The 22,864-nt window shown below is 43.6% G+C and overlaps 1 long non-coding RNA gene and 1 pseudogene across 5 annotated transcripts in view; one reads left to right on the top strand and one right to left on the bottom strand.

The window, feature by feature from the left end:
* The window catches only part of LOC127483244 (uncharacterized), a 59,297-nt gene extending 53,978 nt beyond the window's left edge, over window positions 1-5,319 (top strand). For all 5 annotated transcript variants that reach the window (XR_016211842.1, XR_016211839.1, XR_016211841.1 and 2 more), the window contains one exon: window positions 2,962-5,319. This is a non-coding gene — a long non-coding RNA (uncharacterized LOC127483244). The remainder of the gene's footprint in view (window positions 1-2,961) is intronic.
* The window catches only part of LOC138843473 (ATP-binding cassette sub-family E member 1-like), a 1,090,710-nt pseudogene that overhangs the window by 137,978 nt on the left and 929,868 nt on the right, over window positions 1-22,864 (bottom strand).

Genomic DNA, 22,864 nt, shown 5'->3' with positions numbered 1-22,864 from the left:
GTCCCCACTACCATGCCCTTCCAGGGGCTAATTCTCCATGAACAATGCATTTATCTGTAGTCTCTACCTGTTCAACTCTCACTGTCTTTGAGACCCACCTGGTCCAGGAAGCTTCTCTAGCTTCTTGTTTCACATTGATCTCCCCTATTTCTGGCCTTCTCTTGCCTGGTCCTAATGTTAGTCTTCTATTGTTTTGCATTGTCCTGTAATTACTTACTTGAGTTCCTAGAGTGCAAATGTTTGGCATGCAAAGGCTGTGACTAGCATTTAGCACAGTGACTGGTACATGGTGGATGCTTCATAGAGGAATATGTAGCTCAATCACTTTATGTGTACTGGAGATTTCCTTTCCCATGGTGTCAGGAACTGTTCAGGCCTTTTCAAAGGTTGTTCACTCCATTGAAGGGCTTACTAGAACCTCATCTAGGTTGGCTCAATTATCCCAGCTGATTGGAGCAAGCCACATATTTGTGACCTCTCAGACAAATAAATAATCCATTTTCCTTTATACTGGGATTGGATTGCCGTATGATTTTCCTCTACTACTTCCAGAAGATTTAGGATTGCTTTGTTTTGGCAAGCAGATAAATTACGCCACTTCCACAGACAGCTCGGGCCTCTAGCAGTAACGATTTTTCTTATAAAGCATTTCTCAGCCTTTGGTCATGATGGGATTAAATGAACATATTGAAAAGATTATTTTTTATTAGCACCCTATGGTGTCTCTGATGAGATTACCACATATAGTTTGAGAAATGACAATGGGAACTGGAAAATGATGGCCTTGTAGGACAGAAACTTTTTTTTTCCTTACAGAAAAGGAATCTTGAGGATTTGATGGTGTGAGGCAGCATTGCACCCTGGGGGCCACAGCCTGCTGGCCACCAAGGAGGAGTGCACCCAGGCATGGGGGCGGCCAACCAGTAGGCCCAAAGTATCATCTTCGAAAGAAATATTTCTTTTCAGGAGGATCACTTTCATCTGCAGACACATTATAACTGCAGTCTGATCTGACATTTCACTGTGTGCTGGGTCACCTGAATTGCCCCTCTGAGTCTTGACCGAGCTCTCTCTGATACAGTCGTTGGCATGAGTGTGATTCAAAGGGGGCTGCTGCTACTCTGAGCCATCACAGTGTGCAAGCTTCCTATCTCAGGTCCACTCCAATCAGTTCATGAGATCAGACCGGGATGCTGGGTTGAAAGAGACTTGCAGGTGGTCTCTGGGTCTGTAACTTGTGTGCCATATGGTTATAAGCCTATACTGTTGATTGGAAGCATCTGCCTTAGGAGACACAAGGGCTGGTGAAAGCATTTCTAGAAAAGCACTTCCTTCTCATGCCCTGGTTTTAATCACTAACTTTTCCAACTGAAATCCTCAAAGCCTACTATTTATTTCCTTGCATCTCATAGCATAAGTGTCATAGTATAGGTATAGTATCCAAAATGAATGTGACTGAAAGTATCTTGTTTTTTTAATTTTTGTTTATTTTTATTTTTTTAATATTGTATATTCATGTGGCAAAATAATCCTAACAATAGAAAAAAGGATGATATGAAAAGTAATTTTGTCTCTCTCCTGTCCCCCACCCACTGACTCCTAGCATCTCTCTTTGAAGTTAATGTTAATCAGTCTCTGAATATCATTCCTGAAAAGTACCAGAGTAGTATTCAACCAAACAATTATTCTCTGAGCCCTTGAAGTTTCCAAATGCCATGAAAATGAATAATGTGGTCTGTGTCCCCAGGAATTTCCCAGTTTGGTTGATGAAATGAACAGGCTAGGGAGTGTGGAGGGAGGCAGGAGGAGCAGCCATGGAGGCATCGGAGCTGGACTGAGGCTGCAATTGGACCAGTGACTGTGTTGCTATGGCAAGTCTGTCTTTGTCCTTGGATGTGCTGACCTTGGCACAGAAAGCTAAGCCCTGCTCCTGTCTGCCAGCTTCCAGGGGCGAACAAGGAGAAGTTGGGGCCGGAGCACACAGAGGACAGCTGAACAGTGTGCAGAGAGTGCACCTGTTGTGCTCCTGGCCTGGAGGAAAGGCTCTGCTGATTGCTAGGAGCAGTTAGGGAACAATTTCACGAGATGCGAAGCTTCCAGATTTGCACGTGCACGGTGCCCGGAATTTTCATGGAAAGCCTCCCTCTAACATTGTCAGAAAAGTCCGTTCTCAGGTTCTCTTCCCAGCCATCATGTGGGATTGGCCTCCTCCATCTCAAGTCCCTCTTCCAGGAGTTCTGCTGGGGCAGCTGTGCCCTGATGCTGGATTATTCTGAGAAGTTTTGTTCCTCTTCGAAGCCAGGGAGGTGTCCAGTCCTCACTCCTCAGAGCAGCTATCTTGTAGTACAGACAGTCATGTAGCCCATTTATGAGCGGTCACCTCGAGGGTCTTCACTGGGTTTGTGATACTCAGAGGGATCAACACACACAAATATCAGCAGAATAGAAGTACCTGATTTCACCCAGTTCCAGTGCTTTTGGGGTTTGTTTTTCTTTTTACTTCTGCTTAACCTGTTAATAGGTGGGAAACTCAGCTTTCTGGGAATAGCCTCCCTGGGCATACAGAAGAGAAAATGCCTTATGGAAACACTCACACAAGTGCAGTGATGTCTTTGGGTTCAAACATGGCCACTCTTAATGCAAGCCAGGGGAGTCCATCAGAGGAGTTTAATCTGGAGCTGGACTGAAAAAAGGTTTCCATTTCTTGGGCCTTTGGTTCCTTGATTCATTAGGAAATATATCATGTGAGGTTCAGAGTTTCTCTAGCTCTTCACCAAGCAAAATTTCTCTTGTTCTTCAATTAGCAAAATTCTCAGCAGTTTCTCAAGGGTGGTTTAATATAAACAAGACAGTGTCCTTGTGTTAAGTTCTGTTTGCTTAGAGATTTTGTTAGTATAAATATATTGAAACCCTACTGTGGAGACTGGTCAATACTGAGACAGAGTTCTGTTCACCTTGTAGACACTGCACTGTGAAGTACCTTCCTAAAGGAGCTCCCACCACGAGGCCTCTCTGGTTCTGCTTAATAAGGTCCTGGCATCTTTCTGTTGAGACGGAGTCAAGAGCGGAGCTATGGAATGCCTACGCTTCCGAAGTGAGGTTGGGATCCTGTGAAGATGAAGAAGAGAGAAGCCTGCAAATTAAAGGCTCATGTGTACCCACTGGAGAACACTCCACTACATGGAAAGGAGACCAGAGAGATAAAAGACTATAAAAACCTTTCACACTATCCTCTGGCCAATTTTTCATGATGATGTAAGAGCAAGATTGTATGTTTTCCTTAATGTGGCATTCCAGAAGTATTGGGCATAATAAGATTATAGGATGGTAACCATGTACCTGACTGCTATCCTGTCTTACAGGCATCTCTACTTCCACGTATAGTATGCAAAAGACTCAGGATCTTTCTTAAGTCTTTAAATACACCATCTCCCACCTGCCTCAGGGTCTTTGTATATGATGTTTTACCTTCTTGTTTCTCCCTTCCCCAGTTAACCCCCCCATTCTTTAGATTTCGTGCTGAAAGCTACTTACTGAGGGAGACGTCCTCAGACGTTGCTCACCAAGGCAGGCCATCTTGCTAAAGCCCTCAGATTCCCTGCATGTTTCCTGCATGGGTCTTGTCACAGTTTTTAAAATGTACTATGCGATTAGTCCATGAGTGTCTGTCTCACTAGGCAGCAAATGTTTTGAGGGCAGGATCATGTCTGTTTTCATTGAAAAATTGATTGATTGATTTATTGATCAGCAATCACTGGGTCCTTCAAATCATAGCTTCTTGAAAGGGTTGAATCCATGTTGTGGCTTTTGCTGCCAGTTCATGGAGAGGAATTGCTGCAAAGGATGATATAAGAAGTTGAATTTAGAAAAATTGCTGTGTAAATAGATGGATCACTGTAACTGCTTGTGAATGTACACGCACACCAAAACTGTGTTAAGATGGATTGAAGACTCTGTTGTCCTTTCTGCCATCTGCCTAGTGAATGCCATACACTTGCAGTTGCTTCATCAAGCCCAGACATGTGTGTGTACCTCGTCCTATGATGAATTAAAGAGTTCTCTATCACATTCAGCATCTCCTCCTTCATTTGGCCATCCTGAAAGCATGGAACACTGTTCATAAAAGAAGCACAATGTCAATGTGCCTATGGACCCATAACAATTTGCATAACATGATGCAGCATGGCCCAAACTGCAGATATTACTGTCAGTGGATCATGACATTGGTTTGGTCAGCATCATTTCTGTGAAATACACTTGTGCTAGCATTACAAATTTTATTAGAGAGCCAAGTACTTAGTGTCCTTTGAACACTGGGGGGAAGAGAAAACAATCATGAACCCTTGGCTTGAGGAAATATGATTATTTGTGAATTGGGTGAAAACAAACACACAAGCAAACAAAAAATCCTGTCAATTCTTATGTACTTCATCGTAGTTAATTATATTGATGGAAATCACTTATCTACATGCATGTCCAGTTTAAGAAATGGCACTTTTGCTACCTGTGTAATGAGGCAGAAAACATTCAGCATTGCCCAAGCTTATCTGATTATTGTTTGTTCAATTTATAAGTACGTGCTTGGTTACTTTCTTTGAGTTGAAAGGACTTCCTGTCGGAGTATTCACCTAATTTATAACACTCACATCCTGATGCAGACATGGAGGGCTGATTATCAAGTCAAGATGTAATGCTTGGCTTACCTGGGAAGAAACTACAACTCAATGCAGTGGACTGTTTCTCCAGATGAAGCAGCTCCTGGACAGAAGCGAGTCTTCAGAGAGCAGCAGACACACGAACAGATCTAATGATTATTCATGTGTGCCTTCTGAGTAACATTTATTAAATTGTTTTTATGTTGTTCAAAGCAGCATGACAGTTTGACCTCTCATTACTGTTTGGCATTTATTCCCAGTGTATGTCTCTGTGCACGAAAGTCATACTGTTGAGATATCTGTCTCAAGATAATCACATAGGCACTGGAAGGGAAAAACATCGAACCAACAGGCTCTTGATAATGCTTTCTGGTCACCCCTCACCTCCGCCAAGAGCTACACAGCTCTTTCCATGATAAACTATACAAGGCAAATAATCTTTGCTGGGTCCCATAGAGACGATTTCACGACATTAAATTGCAAGTCACTTTGAGAAGGAAAGGAACAATCAAATTTCATGAGGCCGAAAGTCCAGCATTGGGAAGAGGTAAGGAAAGGGCAACTTTTGCTCTAATGCCCTGCTCTAACTTTGATTTTAGCCTCACCCTGGAAGTAAGGAACCTTCAGGTCAGTGAGATTCTGGAAGCCAGTGGTGGGGGTTCTACAGGCTCTTAAAAAACCTACTGGAAAAAAAAAAACAAAAAACAAACAAAAAAAAAAACAAAAAAAAAAAACCTACTGGAGCCGGCGCTGCGGCTCACTAGGCTAATCCTCCGCCTTGCGGCACCAGCACACTGTGTTCTAGTCCCAGTTGGGGTGCCGGATTCTGTCCTGGTTGCCCCTCTTCCAGGCCAGCTCTCTGCTGTGGCCAGGGAGTGCAGTGGAGGATGGCCCAAGTGCTTGGGCCCTGCATCCCATGGGAGACCAGGATAAGTACCTGGCTCCTGCCATCGGATCAACGCGGTGCACCAGCCGCTGCGCACCAGCCGAGGTGGCCATTGGAGGGTGAACCAACGGCAAAGGAAGACCTTTCTCTCTGTTTCTCTCTCTCACTGTCCACTCTGCCTGTCAAAAAAAAAAAAAAAAAAACCTACTGGAAATCATGCTGATCGGTAACCAAAATATCAGGCGACTGTGCTTTGGGCTGGGGTAGCCTTGGTGTCCCTGGTTTATTTCATGTACTTCAATGTATTTTGTTTTTATCTTTTGGGAAATAAAAATTGTCAAAATGTTTTTTTCTGTAAATGTATGTAATAGGCATTTTTTCAAAGGACAGTTTAAAGCAATATCTGGTGGGGGATTTTTGGGGGAACCCTTGACCCACATCTGCACACTCGGTGGTAAATGAGGCAAATTGCTCCAGTCCAAAGGCCAGGCTTCTGGGCAGGTTGGTTTTAGGGAAGAGTAGTTGTGTTGATGGTTATATTGTAAACTGGACTTTGGGCTGAGCCTCTTCTGTAGGCAGAGAAAGCTGCTCTGAGAGCATCCTCAGCACAGCTGCATCCTGAAGCAGTTGAGGGACCAGGCTCCATGGAAACTGCCTGGGGCTGTCCTCCAGCAGGCACTACTTGTCGTCCTGCTGAACTGGGGTGGTCTGAGCAAGCACACCCTTTTGTTTTGTTCTGCTTTCTGTGTATTTATTTGAGAGAAAGAAAGAGTGTGTGCATGGGCTGGTTGGGGGAGGTGAGGAGAACTCCCATTTGCTGGTTCATTCTCCAAATGCCCACAACATGCAGGAGCCAGGAACTCAAACCGATTCCCATGTGGGTGGCAGAAGCTCAATTACTTGAGCCGTCATGGCTGCCTTCCAGTGTTTGCATTGGTAGGAACACTGGAGTCAGGAGGGACAGGAGGGAGAACCTAAGATCAAATGCAGTATGCGATGTGAGGTTTCTGTTTTTTTTTTTTTTTTTTTTTTTTTTTTAGGGTATATATTTGAAAGGCAGAGTTATGGAGAGGGGAGAGAGAGAGAGGGAGAGAGAGAGAGAGAGAGAGAGAGAGAGAGAGGTTGTCTGTCCACTGGTTCACTCCCCAAATGGCCTCATTAGCTAGGGCCAGGGGCTTCATCTGGGTCTCCCACATGAGCATAGGAGCCCAAGGACTTGGGTCATCTTCTGCTGTTTTTCCAGGAGCATTAGCAGGGATCTGCATCAGAAGTGGAGCAGCTGACACTCAAACCAGTGCCGATATGGGTTGCTGGCACTGCAGGCAGTGGTTTAACCAGCTGTGCCACAGCGTCAGCCCTAACATGGACTTCTTAATGAGCATCTAAACCACCAGGCTAAACACTGCTCCTGCACCCCTTTCTTTATTCTTTCTTTAGGATGCAAACACAAAGGGGACCACATTCATCTCTGGTAAACTGTGAAGATCTTTACTTATATTAGTGATTGTGAAATAATCAACTTAAGTTTGGGAGAATTTTGTTTATTTGTTTGAATAGAATAGGTCAAAACATAAGAACACTTGGTTGTAAAACTGACAAGGATGCCAGCTGGAAGTTGTATCTTAGTGAAACTGCATTGGGAGAATTTCTACCATCTGTAACTTCTACAGTTTTGAATAGTATCCCAATCCTTTATAAAAGCTGATAAATTAAAATTTTCTTACTCAGTTTTCTTTTGTTTGAATTTAAATATACTGAGAACCAATGCACAGAATTTTTTTTTTTGTTGACAGGCAGAGTGGACAGTGAGAGAGAGAGAGACAGAGAGAAAGGTCTTCCTTTGCCGTTGGTTCACCCTCCAATGGCCGCCGCGGCCAGCGGGCTGCGGCCGGCGCACCGCGCTGATCCGATGGCAGGAGCCAGGAGCCAGGTGCTTTTCCTGGTCTCCCATGGGGTGCAGGGCCCAAGCACCTGGGCCATCCTCCACTGCACTCCCGGGCCACAGCAGAGAGCTGGCCTGGAAGAGGGGCAACCGGGACAGAATCCGGCGCCCCGACCGGGACTAGAATCCGGTGTGCCGGCGCCGCTAGGCGGAGGATTAGCCTAGTGAGCCGCGGTGCCGGCCCAATGCACAGAATTTTGAAATAAAAATTTTGCCCTATTTACTTATGAGTTTTTTAAAGATTAGAGACATTGATGATAACACTGAAAACTTGTTTTCCTTTCAACATCCAATATGTGATTTTCATCTCAATCATCCTCAGGAATTTATAATACTTTTTCCTCATCTAGTTCAAAATTATTTTTAATATTTGGATGTAATGTTGTTTCAAATGTGTTTAAAAGTTTATACAAGCTGTATTATATGTTTATATTCTTGGTTATAACTTCTTACTGCATTCTCCATTATTCATTCATTCAGTTTAATTGTATTTTGTGTTTACAGTATTCTGCCTTATTTTCTAGGTGTTAGCCCTTCCTCACAGGTGATTATAAATTAACTGGGTCCAGCTCCCTGCTCATGCACCTGGGAAAGCATCAGTAGATGACCCATGTACTCGGGCCCCTGCCACTCAAGTGGTAGAACAGGAGGGAATTCCTGGCTCCTGGCATCAGCCTGGTCCAGCCTTGGATATTGTGGCCTTGGGAAGGGAACCAGCAGATGGAAGATCTCTTTCTCTTTGTTTCTTCCTCTTTCTTTGTCAAATAACTAAATAAGTCTTTATATATTAATTGGGAAAATATGGTCAAACAAATAATAGAGTGCACATTATCTCAGATGGTGAGAATAAAATAAAACAGGACATGGGGGAAGCAGACACATGGGACTGGGCAGTTCTGGGCAAGATGAGATGAGTCTGTCAAAGGACAGAGGAGCAGCAAGGTTGACAGTGCTGCTTGGATGTGGGAGGCCAGCAGGAGGGACCAGGGTGGGGAAGGAAGGACTCACCTGGAGCAAGCAGAATGCTGGGGCTTTCCCTGGACTGGACCAGATGGGAAGATCTAATTCTCTCAATATGTGTGAACCTCACATATTCGAACAGGAAGTGGGAGAGCATTGGAATACAACCTTATGACGGTGCTGGGTCAGAGAAGAAAGAATGATAAGACTGAATTTGGAAACAGCTATTCATGACACAAGTTTTAACCATCTGACCAGGACCCCAGGAGTAGGTACTGATGTGCTGTGCTCACAGCTCTTAAATATTTGGAGAAAGTGAAGTCCCACATTGCTACAGCTTGCATGTTTGTGGTCCCAAATGCCTATGTTGAAAGCTAATCACCAGTGTGATGGCATTAGGAGGAGACGCCTTTGGGAAGTAATTAGGACATGGGTGGGGTCTTCATGAATGGGATTGAAGAGTCTCCAGAGAATAGCCTTGGCCCTTCCACTGGGTTAGAACAAAGTGAGCAGATGCAATCTATGAGCCAGGAAGTGGGGCCTCACCAGGTACCAAATCTGCTGACTCCTGGATCCTTGATTTTCCAACCCCAGAACTATGAGGAATAGGTTTCTGCTGTTAATAAAAGCTATCCTGCCTATAGTACTTTTTTATTATAGTCTGACTGGACTGAGACATACATCATATGAAGCAGAAACTCCAGAATAATTGCGGATGGTAGAAGAAGGATTTAAACCCTTAGAAAAGTGAGCATGCTACATAGGATATACAACATAGGGTGATAAACCCCTGGTTGGCTGACTGTGTCTTAGGGAAGGGTCTGGAGTATGCTCCACCTGTCAAAGTGAGAAGGAGTGCACTGGCGAGAGGATATTGTCAAGAGGCTCAGTGGCCGTCCTCTGTAGGCCAAGGCTGGCAAGGATGGAGGCCCTTGGTGGCAATGGAGACTCTGTGATCTCCAACAATGAAAGGGCAGGAAGAGGTGGTCCAGTTGCAGAAGCAAGATGATATTGGAGTGAAGGAGAGTGTAACAATGCTTGCACATGTGATTATTCCCACTGGAGAACATGTCTACTATGAGAGTCAGTAATTAACCGTGGGGTCAGATGATTCCGCTAGCTGACACCATCATCTTCCGTTAGGGATCACCTCCACCCAACACCATGGCTGCACAATGGAAGAGTGGTTGTCACAGGACTGTGGGGAGCAGCTCGGACTAGACTAAGTTACTGGAATTAAGACTTATTCTATGCATCTGCTCTCCCACAATATGGCGCTGGGAGAGAAGTAAACAGCTTCCGCACAGCTGCCTCCAGTTCAACTAATAAACTGTAGGACTTGCTCCTGATTGGAGGAGAGCAGCGTACTCGGCATGTGGGCAGCCGAGTTGGGATTGGCGGAGGAGGACTATAAAGGAGGAGAGAGACGGCATGCACCAGGAACATCTATGGGGAACATCTAAGGGAACCCGTGCAGCCCCCGAGAGAGCCGGCCGGCGGTGTGCCGCTCCCCTGCGGAAGTGGGGAATGCGGCCAGGGGGAACTGCCCTTCCACGGAGGTGGAAGGGATAGTAGCCAACCCGGGAAGAACCAGCAGCAAACCCGGGGAGGGCCGAGCAGACGAGAGAACAGCGCAGGGTCCTGTGTTGCTCCTCCACGAAGAGGGGGAGCGACAAGGACAGATGATCTGCGTGGGTCGGAGAGTAAAGACCCTCACTCAACTTGGATGATTTACTGCGACTGCTGAGTATCTGACCCTCACCACTGAAAGTCACCACAAGATGAGCTCTCAGTATGCCCAGTCTTTCTAGAAAACCATGCAGTCTTTCGGTGGTGGGTGGATCACACCGGAACTCATGCATCCTGAAGGGGATTCACCCAGAAGGGAACTGAGTTGTTTCATAATTTTTGCTCTTGCAAGACTTCACCTAGCTCCATTATTTAAGGGCTTGCAGGTTTAAACTGTGGGCAGGGGGTTCTGCATAAAACAGTGTAAAGTTAAGTGACTAATTTTAAAGCAGTAGCCATGTGACATAAGAAACATTTGCCCTATCACCTACTTTATTACCTAGAAGCTCCCAACCAGGTAGAGTGATAGAATAGCTCTAAAAGGCACAACTGGCAGCCAGCTTAGAGGTGTTAGTATTCAAGGCTTGGGCGTGGTCTTCTATGACTCAGTAAATTGATTAATATACTTCGGTATTTTTTTTTTTTTGACAGGCAGAGTGGACAGTGAGAGAGAGAGAGAGACAGAGAGAAAGGTCTTCCTTTTCCATTGGTTCGCCCTCCAATGGCCACTGTGGCCAGTGCGCTGCGGCCAGTGCACTGCACTGATCCCAAGGCAGGAGCCAGGTGCTTCTCCTAGTCTCCCATGGGGTGCAGGGCCCAAGCACTTGGGCCATCCTCCACTGCACTCCCGGAGAGAGTGTAGAGAGCTGGCCTGGAAGAGGGGCAACCGGGACAGAATCTGGCACCCCGACAGGGACTAGAGCGCCGCTAGGCAGAGGATTAGCCTGTTGAGCCACAGTGCCGGCCCAGGTATTGTTTTTAATAGGGAAAACACATGGTCTAAAATCAGGGAGTAGAAGTATGAATGATTCCACTTACCTTTGAATAGAAAAAAACTGTGGAATTGGGCTTTTATTTCCTAAAACTTAAGGATTTTCAAGGTAAAGCTCCTATTTTACAAAGACAGAATGCTTCCACCAGGAGATACAGCAAGAGTATATTAAACTATAAGCCATGGCAACCTGCTGCTCATCTGGGAATCCATGAATTATGACCCCAATAGGCAAAGAAAGGAATGATTATTCTGGCAGAATTGATTGACCATGACTATCAAGAGAAGGAGAGAGGCTTTACTGTTCCTTAGTGGGTGTGGGGAAATATATTTGCCACTTAGATGATTTACTGGAGCATCTCTCAGCAACTCCCTTGTCAGCTTTTATCATAAATAGCAAAGTGCAGGAGCCACAGTCTGAGAAGCACAGGTCACTATAGGCTCAAACCTCATAAATGAGAGTCTAGTTTGCCTCACCAAAGGGTTCTAGCCAATAGTGAAGGGAATGAAGACGGAGTAATAGGTAAGGGATACGCTGACTCTTTGTGTGGCCATTTGGCCATCTACAGCAATGGGGCTGTATTATGAGCAGAGACGAACCAGGATCCTGGAGGAGCTCTTCCCAGCTGGGTGATCTTATGCAAGCCAATTAGATCTGATAGTGCAGGCATGGGCTGCAATGAACCTATGGTGCGCATTCTAAATCTTCCTTTAGAAACAATGCACTTATTTCTCAAGCTCCCGGGAGTCTGCCTGATAAATTCTCAGAGCTGATTCTTCCAAAGGAATTGTCTTCCATCCGGGAGTACTTCCCTCCAGGAGTTCCTCCTTTTCCTGGAGCAGCCCGCTTCTTATAGTATAGGATGTCTCTTCTGAGACACCACAGCTTCCAAGCTGCCAGGGAGATCAAACTCGCTTCTGCAGCTGTATCACAGTTCAACTCCTACTTCTGCCCAATTTTCTTTCTCTTGCGCCCAGGAGCATTCACCCATAAATCTTCTGAATGCAAACCTGAGAGTGTATTTCCTGCAGATCCACACCAAGACATTAATTTAGCATTTCTTTTTGTGTGGTGTATTATAAGCATGCAATATTATTTTTAAAAAGATTATTTATTTATTTGAAAGTCAGAGTTATACAGAGAGGCAGAAAGAGAGAGAGAGGTTTTCCATCTGTTGGTTCACTCCACAACTGGCCATAACAGCTGGAGCTGCGCTGAACCGAAGCCAGCAGCCAGGAGCTTCCTCCGGGTCTCCCACGTGGATGCAAGGAGTCCAAGGGCTTGGGCCATTTACTGCTTTCCCAGGCCATAGCAGAGAGCTGAATTGGAAGTGTAGCAGCCAGGAATCGAACTGGCACCCACATGGGATGCTGGCACCACAGGCGGCGGCTTTACCCACTATGCCACAGCGCCGGCCCCCAATATTATTTTTATTCCACATAGAAAGCTTACTGCTGCAAAGGCTTTTCTGAAAAAACCATCAAAAGACCCACTGACTTGCTTTGGCTTTTTAAAAAATACAATTTCACTCATTTATTTTTATTTTATTTTAAAGGCGGGGGGGGGAGAGGGAGGAGAGAGAGAAAGAGAGAGAGAATTAGAGAGATCTTCCATCTACTGGCTCACTCCCCAAATGCCTGCAGTGGCCCAGGCTGGGCAGGGCAGAAGCCAGGACCCAAGAGTTCCACCTAGGTCTCCTGTGTAGGTGGCAAGGACCCAACTACTTTAGCCATCACCCGCTGCTTTCCAGAACGCACAATAGCAGGAAACTGGGACAGAGCAGAAGAGCCAGAACTCTAATGGACACTCCAACGTGGGATGTGGACAGCTCAAGCCATGGCTTAACTGTTGTGCCAAACGCTGGCCCAAGGCACATTGACTTGTAATGCTAACATTATTATACATAAAATTCAATTTCCTTCCTCCCTCCCTCCCTTATTTCCTCTCTCTTCCTTCCTCCCTCCCTTCCTTCCTTCCTTCCTTTCTTGCTTCTATCTCTTTGTCTTTTTCTTATTTGATTGATCTGTTCATTTATTCCTGTATTAATGCCACATGATTTTAATCACTGCATCTTTGCAATCAATATTATTGCTGATTACAGCAAGTCTTCTTTTCACTCATTCACTTTGTATTTATGTTTCTGAAAACATCTTTACGTCATATGAAGTTTTATTTAAAAATGTGTTTACTTGAGAAACACAGGCACAGAGAGAAAGAAAGCAAGAGAGTGCACGGCCATCACTGGTCTGCTCTCCAGTACCCACAGTGGCTGGGCTGGGCCACTCCAAAGCCCGAAGACCGGAACTCAGGCCAGGCCTCCTGCATAAGTGACAGGAGCCCAATTACTTGGAGCTGTCACCACTGCCTCCCATGGTGTATATGAGCAGGAAGCTGGAGAAGGGAGGAGAGCCAGGACTTGAGCCCAGGTATTCTGATATGAGACATAGCATTTTAACTGCTGGGCCACATGCCTTCTCCACCATATGAATTTTTTTTTACAAAATTTATTTATTTATTTAAAAGGCAGAGTTACACAAAGAGAGAAGGAGAGGCAGAAAGAGAGAGAGGTCCTCTATCCGCTGGTTCACTCCCCAGTTGGCCACAATAGTTGGAGCTACACTGATCTGAAGCCAGGAGCCAGGAGCTTCTTCCGGATCTCCCACACAGGTGCAGGCGCTCAAGTACCTGGGCCGTCTTCTACTGCTTTTCCGGGCCACAGCAGAAAGCTGGATCAGGAGTGGAGCAGCCAGGACCTGAACCAGCACCCATATGGGATGCCGGCATTGCAGACGGCAGCCTTACCCACTACGCCACAGTGCCTGCCCCACACATGAATTTTTAAATCACTGTTTCAAGCTTCATGAAAATATTATTTGGATTTAAATTGTGGGACTTATAAATTGATATGATAAAAACTGACAATAGTTTTCAACGTTGAGGTGTCTCACCATCAACGTTGTGATGTTGTAGTGTTTATGTTATCTTTTTCTGTTTTCATTGCTTTATTTACTTTAATTTTCCACTAGTTACTATGCCATTTCTTTTTCCTCCTCTCTGGGTTGATTTCATTCCCAGTAAATCAGTACGACTACTTTCTGAAGGTCTACAGCGGGCCCCCCTTTCAGCACGGTGTTTTCTGGCTATCCCACCTGCCCTTGTGAAGCTCAGCCTAACTGAGAGGGTATAGAGTCTGTAGCAGGTGAGCAGGATGATGGGATGGAAGAGGCAGTGTAGGCTAGCTCCACATCACAAGTCCACACCACACTTCAGCTTTCTCCACCTGGACTGACTGTAGAAAGGGTGCGTTGCCAACCCCCCACCCTGGTTCTGGAATGTTGTGCTGTGTAGATGGGATAGAAATCCAGTTTTGTATTTTCAAAAAATATTTACTGTGCAAAAACAAATTATGAAACCAAAGAGCTTCCACCTGCAGTAAAATAAAAGATTTCCCCAGAGATCCTAGTTCCCATGTAATTTTGGAGAAGCTGATAGTACTTAGAATCTGTGTGTGTGAAGAAATCCACTTCCTACCTCCCTTTGTATTGGTAACAAAAGCCTCAGAGTAGTGGACATCAGCAGGTAGAACAGCTGGGCCAGGATTTGAAGGCAGATGTAGCAGGATGCAAATATTTTTCCTTCTTAATATATTATCACAGAATGAGCATATTGGTGTTTTCAGTGTCATAGGGGTCAGAGTTGCGGGGCAGAGGATTAAACTGCCCGTTGTGGTGCCTGCATCCCATATTGGAGTGCTGGTTCAAGTATCAGCTGCTTTTTTCTTAGCTGGCACCCCTACTAATATGCCTAGGAAGGAAGTGGAAGACAGCTCAAGTACTTGGGCACCTGCCACGCATGCGGGAGACTTGGGAGGAGTTCCTGGCTCCTGGCTTTGGGCTGGCCCAGATCTGGCTGCACCACTTGGGGAGTGAGGTAGCAGACAGATGATCTCTATTCCTCTTTTTCTTTGTCTTTCAAGTAAATAAATGTCTTTAAAGTCTTTATATAGTGCCATGTTTGAAGTAAATCTTGATTTATTATTGCTGTTCTGACTCATATTTTATTGCTGTCTTCCTTGAGAAGATGAAGGAACCTTTATTTTGACATACATACATGATTGTGTAAATCCTCTCTTAAACGTTATTTTGAATTCCACTTCTGGTTACAATGGACACAAAGGATTTGTTCTTATATTTCCACCAAAACCACCAAAAATCTAGTCACTGCATGTAACAGTTCTTTTTAGATAGCAAGCATACAGCAGCTAAAAGCTGTCATTCATGAGAAAAGGGAAACCAAAAAAGGAGAGCTTTGTCATTTTATTGTCTTAGATTTCTTCCTGGAAGAAATTTCACTGGAGAGTGGCATGCAAAGAAGGAAGCTGGTGTTGTTACTGAGTAGTGAGACATAGATAGAAGTTCAAGATCTTTGAGGCAATTCTAATTTTCAGGGAAGAGTTCTGTAGAGGAGAGAGCTAAGCAAAGAAAGAACTCCGGAAATGTACACAGGTGTCCCCTTAAATCTTTGGGTCAATATCACTTTGTACACATATGGGGCATTAGGTTGGGTCCAGAATAACTCCTAACGAAAGAACAGCTGCTGGGCCATGGAGGGTAAGTAAACTGAAAGCATGTCACTGTAAACATTAAAAGAAAGAATAAGAAAGGGAGCTGGAGCCATGGCTCACTTGGCTAATCCTCCGCCTGTGGCGCTGGCACTGTGGGTTCTAGTCCAGGTAGGGGCGCCAGTTACTAGTCCCAGTTGCTCCTCTTCCAGTCCAGCTCTCTGCTGTGGCCTGGGAGGGCAGTGGAGGATGGCCCAAGTGCTTGGGTCCCTGAACCCGCATGGGAGACTGGGAGGGGGTGCCCAGCTCCTGGCTTCGTATCGGCACAGCGCCGGCCATAGTGGCCATTAGGGGAGCGAACCAATGATGGAAGGAAGACCTTTCTCTCTGTCTCTCTCTCATTGTCTATAACTCTCTCTCTATCTCTCTCACTGTCTAACTCTGCCTGGCAAAAAATTAAAAAAAAAAAAAAAGAATAAGAAAGGGAGGAGAACGGGTGGTGGGAGCACGGGAGGGTGGGAGGGAGGGTAGGGTGGAAAGTGTCACTATGCTCCTAACCTTGTATGTATGAAATATGTTCACCTCATAAAAATAGGAAAGATAAGTAAAGAATTAAGATCCATGATGATAATACAATGGGAAAGGGGAATTAAAGATATGCTTATTTTGATATAAAAGTTTTGATATCTATACATCTCCAAAGAGGTCATAGGAAAATGTATATTATGAAAAAATTATACTTGCACTTCATATTTTTTTTCAGCCAAATATCCTTATACTTTAACTCTGTGGAAAAAAAAAAAACTTGTTCCTACTGCTTATACATGATTTGGAATTAAATCCCCTATGCAGTGGTGAGACCACATATACTGGGAATTCAGTAATGACTTCAAATGACCATGCCTTAGTTATAGGGCCAACCTTGCCCTAGAGAAAAGACGATGCCAAGCCTATCTGAAAAAAGAGATTAAAAAATAATCCTCAAGGAAGCAAAGTAATCAAGTGATTGAATTGCCTAGAAGGAGAAAGCCCAACATCCTTTGGGGAATTACAATTATATTCAGTATTTCAAAAATGTGAAATTCACAGTGTATAGTACATAAATAAAAATATATGACTTTGTAAAGAATTGAGAAAATCTGACCAATAAGTTTATAAAAATTTGTGATAGAAAAAATAGGGGCCAGCACTGTGGCATAGTGGGTAAAGCATCCCATATGGATGCCAGCTCAAGCCCTGGCTGCTCTACTTTTTTTTTTTTAATAGGCAGAATTAGTGAGAGAGAGAGAGAGAGAGAGAGAGAGAGACAGAGTGAAAGGTCTTCCTTCTGTTGGTTCACCCTCCAATGGCTGCCGTGGCCGGCGCATCGCGCTGATCCGATGGCAGGAGCCAGGTGCTTCTCCTGGTCTCCCATGGGGTGCAGGGCCCAAACACTTTGGCCATCCTCCACTGCACTCCCTGGCCACAGCAGAGAGCTGGCCTGGAAGAGGGGCAACTGGGAAAGAATCCGGCGCCCCAACCAGGACTAGAACCCGGTGTGTTGGCGCTGCAAGGCGGAGGATTAGCCTAGTGAGCCGCGGCGCCGGCCTGCTCTACTTCTGATCCAGCTCTCTGCTATGACCTAGGAAAGCAGTAGAAGATGGCCCAAGTCCTTGGGCCTCTGCGTCCATGTGGGGGACCTGGAAGAAGCTCCTGGCTCCTGGCTTCAGATCAGCACAGCTCCAGCTGTTGTGGCCAGTTGGGGAGTGAACCAACGGATGGAAGACCTCTCTCTCTCTCTCTCTCTCTCATTCTCTCTCTCTTTGCCTGTCCTCTCTGTGTGTGACTCTGATTTTTAAATAAATAAATAAATAAATAAATCTTTTAAAAAAAAAAAGAAAAAATAATGGGATTAGTTGATCAAGTCTTTCAAAGACACCATTATAAATATATTCCACATGATAAGAATTTACAGGAAAACGTGAACATGATGAGAGGAACAAAGACACACATTTTGAAGATACCCCTAGAATTAAAAACCATAATATATAAAATGCAAATGTCCCACAGCCAGAACACAGACTTTCAGGTTATCACAGAAAAGACAGTGTGTTTGAGGACGTAACCAAATAAAACATCAAAAATGACCGAAGAAGACAAATGAGACTAAAAATCAAAGAATATAGCATCAACAGCCAGTGAAAAAGTATCAAGAAATCTAATCAAGAGAAAAAGTATATTTAACACATAATATTTCCAAATTTGATGAAAACTATAACCTAGAATTCTAAGAATCTCAACTAGCCTCAAATAGTACAAGCAACAGAAAAAAATCAGGAGTTATATTGTTGGAAAAGAACAATAATGAGAATATCTTCACACCTGGCTTTGTGGTGAGCAGATTAGGCTTCTGCTTGTGATGCGGCATCCCATATCAGACTTCCGATCCAGCTCTCTGACAACGCAGCTGGGAAACAGCAGAGGATGGCTCAAGCCTTGGGCTTCTGTCACTCACATAGGGGCCAGGATGCCTGGCCCAGCCATGGATGTTGTAGCCATTTGGGGAATGAACTAGTGGATTGGGTGTTCTCTCTCTCTCTCTCTCTCTCTCTCTCTTTCGCTCTGTGTGTGTGTGTGTCACTCTGCCATTCAAATAAATAAACATTTAACATAATACAATAAAGAAAATAAAAATGATACAAAAATATAAATGATTGAAAACTTCCCAAAAGAAACCATGCAACTCAGAAGACAATGGATTTAACAAATTTAAATGTCAAAAAAATGCTGTGGAAGACATTTGATCCATCAATTAAAACTTTAATTTGGATGCTTGTATCCATCATTGGAGTGTCTGGGTTTCAGTCTTGGCTCCGCTTCTGATTCTAGCTTCCTGCTGTCACACATTCTGGGAGCAGCAGACAATGGTTCAAATAGTTGAGTCCCAGGCACATGGGAGACCTGGACTGAGTTCTCAGCTCCACTTTAGTGTGGTCCTGGCCCTGCTCTGGCTATTGCAGACACCTAGAGAATGAACGAGAACATGGGAGCCCTCTGTCGGTTTCTCTGCCTCTGAAAAGAAATAAAATAAAAAAAATTTTGATGATATTGATTCTTCCAATCTATGAGCATGGAAGATTTTTCCATTTCTTGGTATCCTCTTCTATTTCTTTCTTTAAGGTTTTATAATTTTCATCGTAGAGATCTTTAACGTCCTTGGTTAAGTTTATTCCAAGGTATTTGATTGTTTTTGTAGCTATTGTGAATGGGATTGATCTTAGAAGTTCTTCCTCAGCCATGGCATTGTCTGTGTATACAAAGGCTGTTGATTTTTGTGCATTGATTTTATACCCTGCTACTTTGCCAAAATCTTCTATGAGTTCCAATAGTCTCTTAGTAGAGTTCTTTGGGTCCCCTAAATAAAGAATCATATCATCTGCAAAGAGGGATAGTTTGAGTTCTTCCTTCCCAATTTGTATCCCTTTAATTTCTTTTTCTTGCCTAATAGCTCTGGCTAGAACTTCCAGAACTATATTGAATAGCAGTGGTGAGAGTGGGCATCCCTGTCTGGTACCAGATCTCAGTGGAAATGCTTCCAGCTTTTCCCCATTCAATAGGATGTTGGCCGTGGGTTTTTCATAGATTGCTTTGATTGTATTGAGGAATGTTCCTTCCAAACCTAGTTTGCTTAGAGTTTTCATCATGAACGGGTGTTGTATTTTATCAAATGCTTTCTCTGCCTCTATTGAGATAATGATATGGTTTTTCTTCTGCAGTCTGTTAATGTGGTGTATCACATTGATTGTTTTGCGCACATTAAACCATCCCTGCATACCAGGGATAAATCCCACTTGGTCTGGGTGGATGATCTTTCTGATGTGTTGTTGCTTTCTATTGGCAAGAATTTTATTGAGGCAAAAAAAAAACAACAAAAAAACAAAACAAAAAAAAACAACAACAACCTAAATGAAAGATCTCTGTGAGGGAGATCCCAGTGGCAAGAACAGGTCTTCAAAGAAGGAGGTACCTTTCTCTGAAGGCAGGAGAGAACCTCCACTTTGACTATGACCTTGTCTAAACAAGATAAGTCGGAGAACTCAAGGGGCTTCCATAGCCTTGGAAACTCATGACTGGTGCATAGGAAGATTACTGATGCCATAAACAGGAGTGTTAATTTGTAAAGTCAACAACAGGAGTCACTGTGCATTTACTCCTCATGTAGGATCTCTGTCCTTAATGTGCTGTACATTGAGACTTAATGCTATAACGAGTACTCAAACAGTATATTTCGCTTTGTGTTTCTATGGGGGTGCAAACTGTTGAAATCTTTACTTAATGTATACTAAACTGATCTTCTGTAAAAAAAAAAAAAGAAGAAATTATCAATTCCCAACTTGACTCTCACTGGGATTAAACATGGCAATAGGTCTGATCTGATTTCATCATCATTTAAAAAATCATCTATTATTTTTCACTTTATGTTTCTGTGTGGGAGCAAACTGTTGAAATCTTTACTTAATGTATGCTAAACTGATCTTCTGTATATAAAGAGAATCGAAAATGAATCCTCATGTGAATGGAAGGGGAGAGGGAGTGGGAAAGGGGAGGGTTGCGAGTGGGAGGGACGTTATGGGGGGGAAGCCATTGTAATCCATAAGCCGTACTTTGGAAATTTATATTCATTAAATAAAAGTGAAAAAAATAAAAAATAAAAAAATAAAATTGATAAAGGGTTACACCTTTAAACACGTTCATTTGGAATTTTTACCATCAAAAGTATCACTCAAAAATCAGTGGGGTGTGTGGGCATTTGGCTTAACAGTGGAGATACTGCTTGAGACACCTGTGTTCCATTACCAGTGAACCTGGGTTCAGTTTCGCTTTGCTCATGATTCCAGCTTCCTGCTGATATGCATCTTAGGAGGTACCAACTCATGGCTCAGCTACCTGGGTCCCTGCTACCCATGTGGGAGACCGGAAGAGGCTCTTGACTCCTGGCTTTGGTCTAACTCAGCACTGGCCATTGGGAGCAAATCAATGAATGGAACATCTCTGTTTCTCTCTCTCTCTCAACCTGACTTTCAAGATAAATATATAAATCTAAAAAAGATAAAAATAAAAAAACCCCTCTGCTATCTGAGCATAAGATACTTTGCAATATTGACAGGAAAGAAACACAACTTTTAGTTTTATTTTCTTTATTATCTGTGTAACAATTTGCAGTAAAAGATTCATAGCCATTTTGTCTCACAAATAAACCCACTGAGTGTACTCATCTCTGCCAAAAATGTCAACACATTTTAACCTCTTAAAATGAGTACTTTTAGGTGTTACATTCCCAAGAAAATTAAGTTCGTTGTCTCTCAGATCTTAAAACATTGATATTATCAAAAATATACTCTCGAACCATAATGGAATAAAATTAGAGGTCAGTAATGAAATAAAATGTGGAGACTGTAGTAATACATAGCATTTTTTTAAAAAAAGATTAATTTATTTATTTGAAAGGCAGAGTTACAGAGAGGCAGAGGCAGAAAGAGAAAGAGAGAGAGATAGGAGTCTTCCATCCTCTGGTTCACTCCCCAAATGACAACAATGGCTGGATGGAGCTGTGCCGATCTGAAGCCAGGAGCCAGGAGCTTCTTCTGGTTCTCCCACACGGGTGCAGGGACCCGAGGACTTGAAATATTCCTCTGCTTTCCCAGGCCATAGCAAGGAGCTGGATCAGAACTGGAGCAGCCAGGAGTTGAACTGGTGCCCACGTGGAATGCCAGCACTGCAGGCTGTAGCTTTACCCACTGTGCCACAGTACTGGCCCCAGTACATAGCATTTAAAAAACACATTCCTAAATAATTAGGGTAAGGAAGAAATAATGAGGGAAATTGGAAAATATCTTCAGGTGAGCGAACATATAAAAAATCATGAACTGCTCTTACAGCAGTTACAGTAGCACAGACTGTACAAATGCAACCACCTCAAAAGGAGAAAGAGCTCCAGTTGACAATTTAACTTTGCATCTCAAGAATCTTAGAAGAGAAGAGATAATTAACTACAAAGCAAGCAGAAGGGAGGTCATAAAAAAGAGTAGAGCAAAAATATGAGGGTACTTCAAAAAACTTCCTGGAAAATAGACTTAAAAGATAAGTGTATTTTATGCAGTTTTTTAAATTAATGCATAGCTTTATCCTAATATACACTTTTCATCAACTTTCTTGAAGGTGCCTTGTAAATAAAATAGGATATTAAATTTAAAAATGATATTTTTAGAAAAAAAATTTAATGAAACCCAAAGTTACTTATTTGAAAAGATTGGAAAACTTGGCAGACCTTTAGGTAAACTAGAAGGAAGGAGGGCAGAAGAGAGGGGGAGAGGCAGAGAGAGAGAAAGAGCCCCAATCATTAAATGAGGAATGAACCAGGAAAGAGGAGACATTATTACTGATACTACAGAAATAAAAATAATCATAAGGTAACAGGGCAAACAACTATATGCCACCATTTAGATGACCTAGACAAAGTGAATACTTCCTGGGCTTTCTAAAGCCCCTGTGGGAGAATCCTTTCCTGTCTCTTCTAGCTTGTGGTGTTTCCAAGCATTCCAGGGTTTGTGGCCGCATCACTCTGATGTCTGCGAGTGTCTGTAGAAAGCATTTCCCACTCTGCCTTTGTGTTTCAATTTTTCTCTCTTTTGTCTTACAAGCACACTAGTCATTGGGTCCCCCTCCAAGTCTCTCTATATAAAGACCCAATTAAATGTACAGGGATCTTGCTTTCAAACAAGGTCACATTCAGAAGTACTACATGTTAGAACTTGAACATGTCTTTTTGGGGCCCACTGTTCAACTCAATATCAAGAATAAACATTTCCCAATTTATTCTATGAGGCTAATGTTGCCTCGTGTTAAAATCAGTGAAACATATCACAAGAAAATAAAACTTCAAACATCTCTTAATACGTAGATGAAAAAATTGTCTAGAAATACCAGCAAGCCAAATCTAGCAATATCTGTAAAAGATTATTTTTTTTTTGACAGGCAGAGTGGACAGTGTGAGAGAGAGACAGAGAGAAAGGTCTTCCTTTTGCCATTGGTTCACCCTCCAATGGCCACTGCGACTGGTGCGCTGCGGCCGGCGCACTGCACTGATCCCAAAGCAGGAGCCAGGTGCTTCTCCTGGTCTCCCATGCAGGTGCAGGGCCCAAGGACTTATGCCATTCTCCACTGCACTCCTGGGCCATAGCAGAGAGCTGGCCTGGAAGAGGGGCAACTGGGACAGAAGCCGGCGCCCCGACCAGGACTAGAACCCAGGGTGCCGGCACC

This window comes from Oryctolagus cuniculus, chromosome 8, assembly GCF_051225735.1.
Source record: "Oryctolagus cuniculus isolate XC-2025 breed Fujian yellow rabbit chromosome 8, ASM5122573v1, whole genome shotgun sequence".
Classification (NCBI taxonomy): domain Eukaryota; kingdom Metazoa; phylum Chordata; class Mammalia; order Lagomorpha; family Leporidae; genus Oryctolagus; species Oryctolagus cuniculus.
This window is presented reverse-complemented; position numbering and strand designations above follow the sequence as displayed.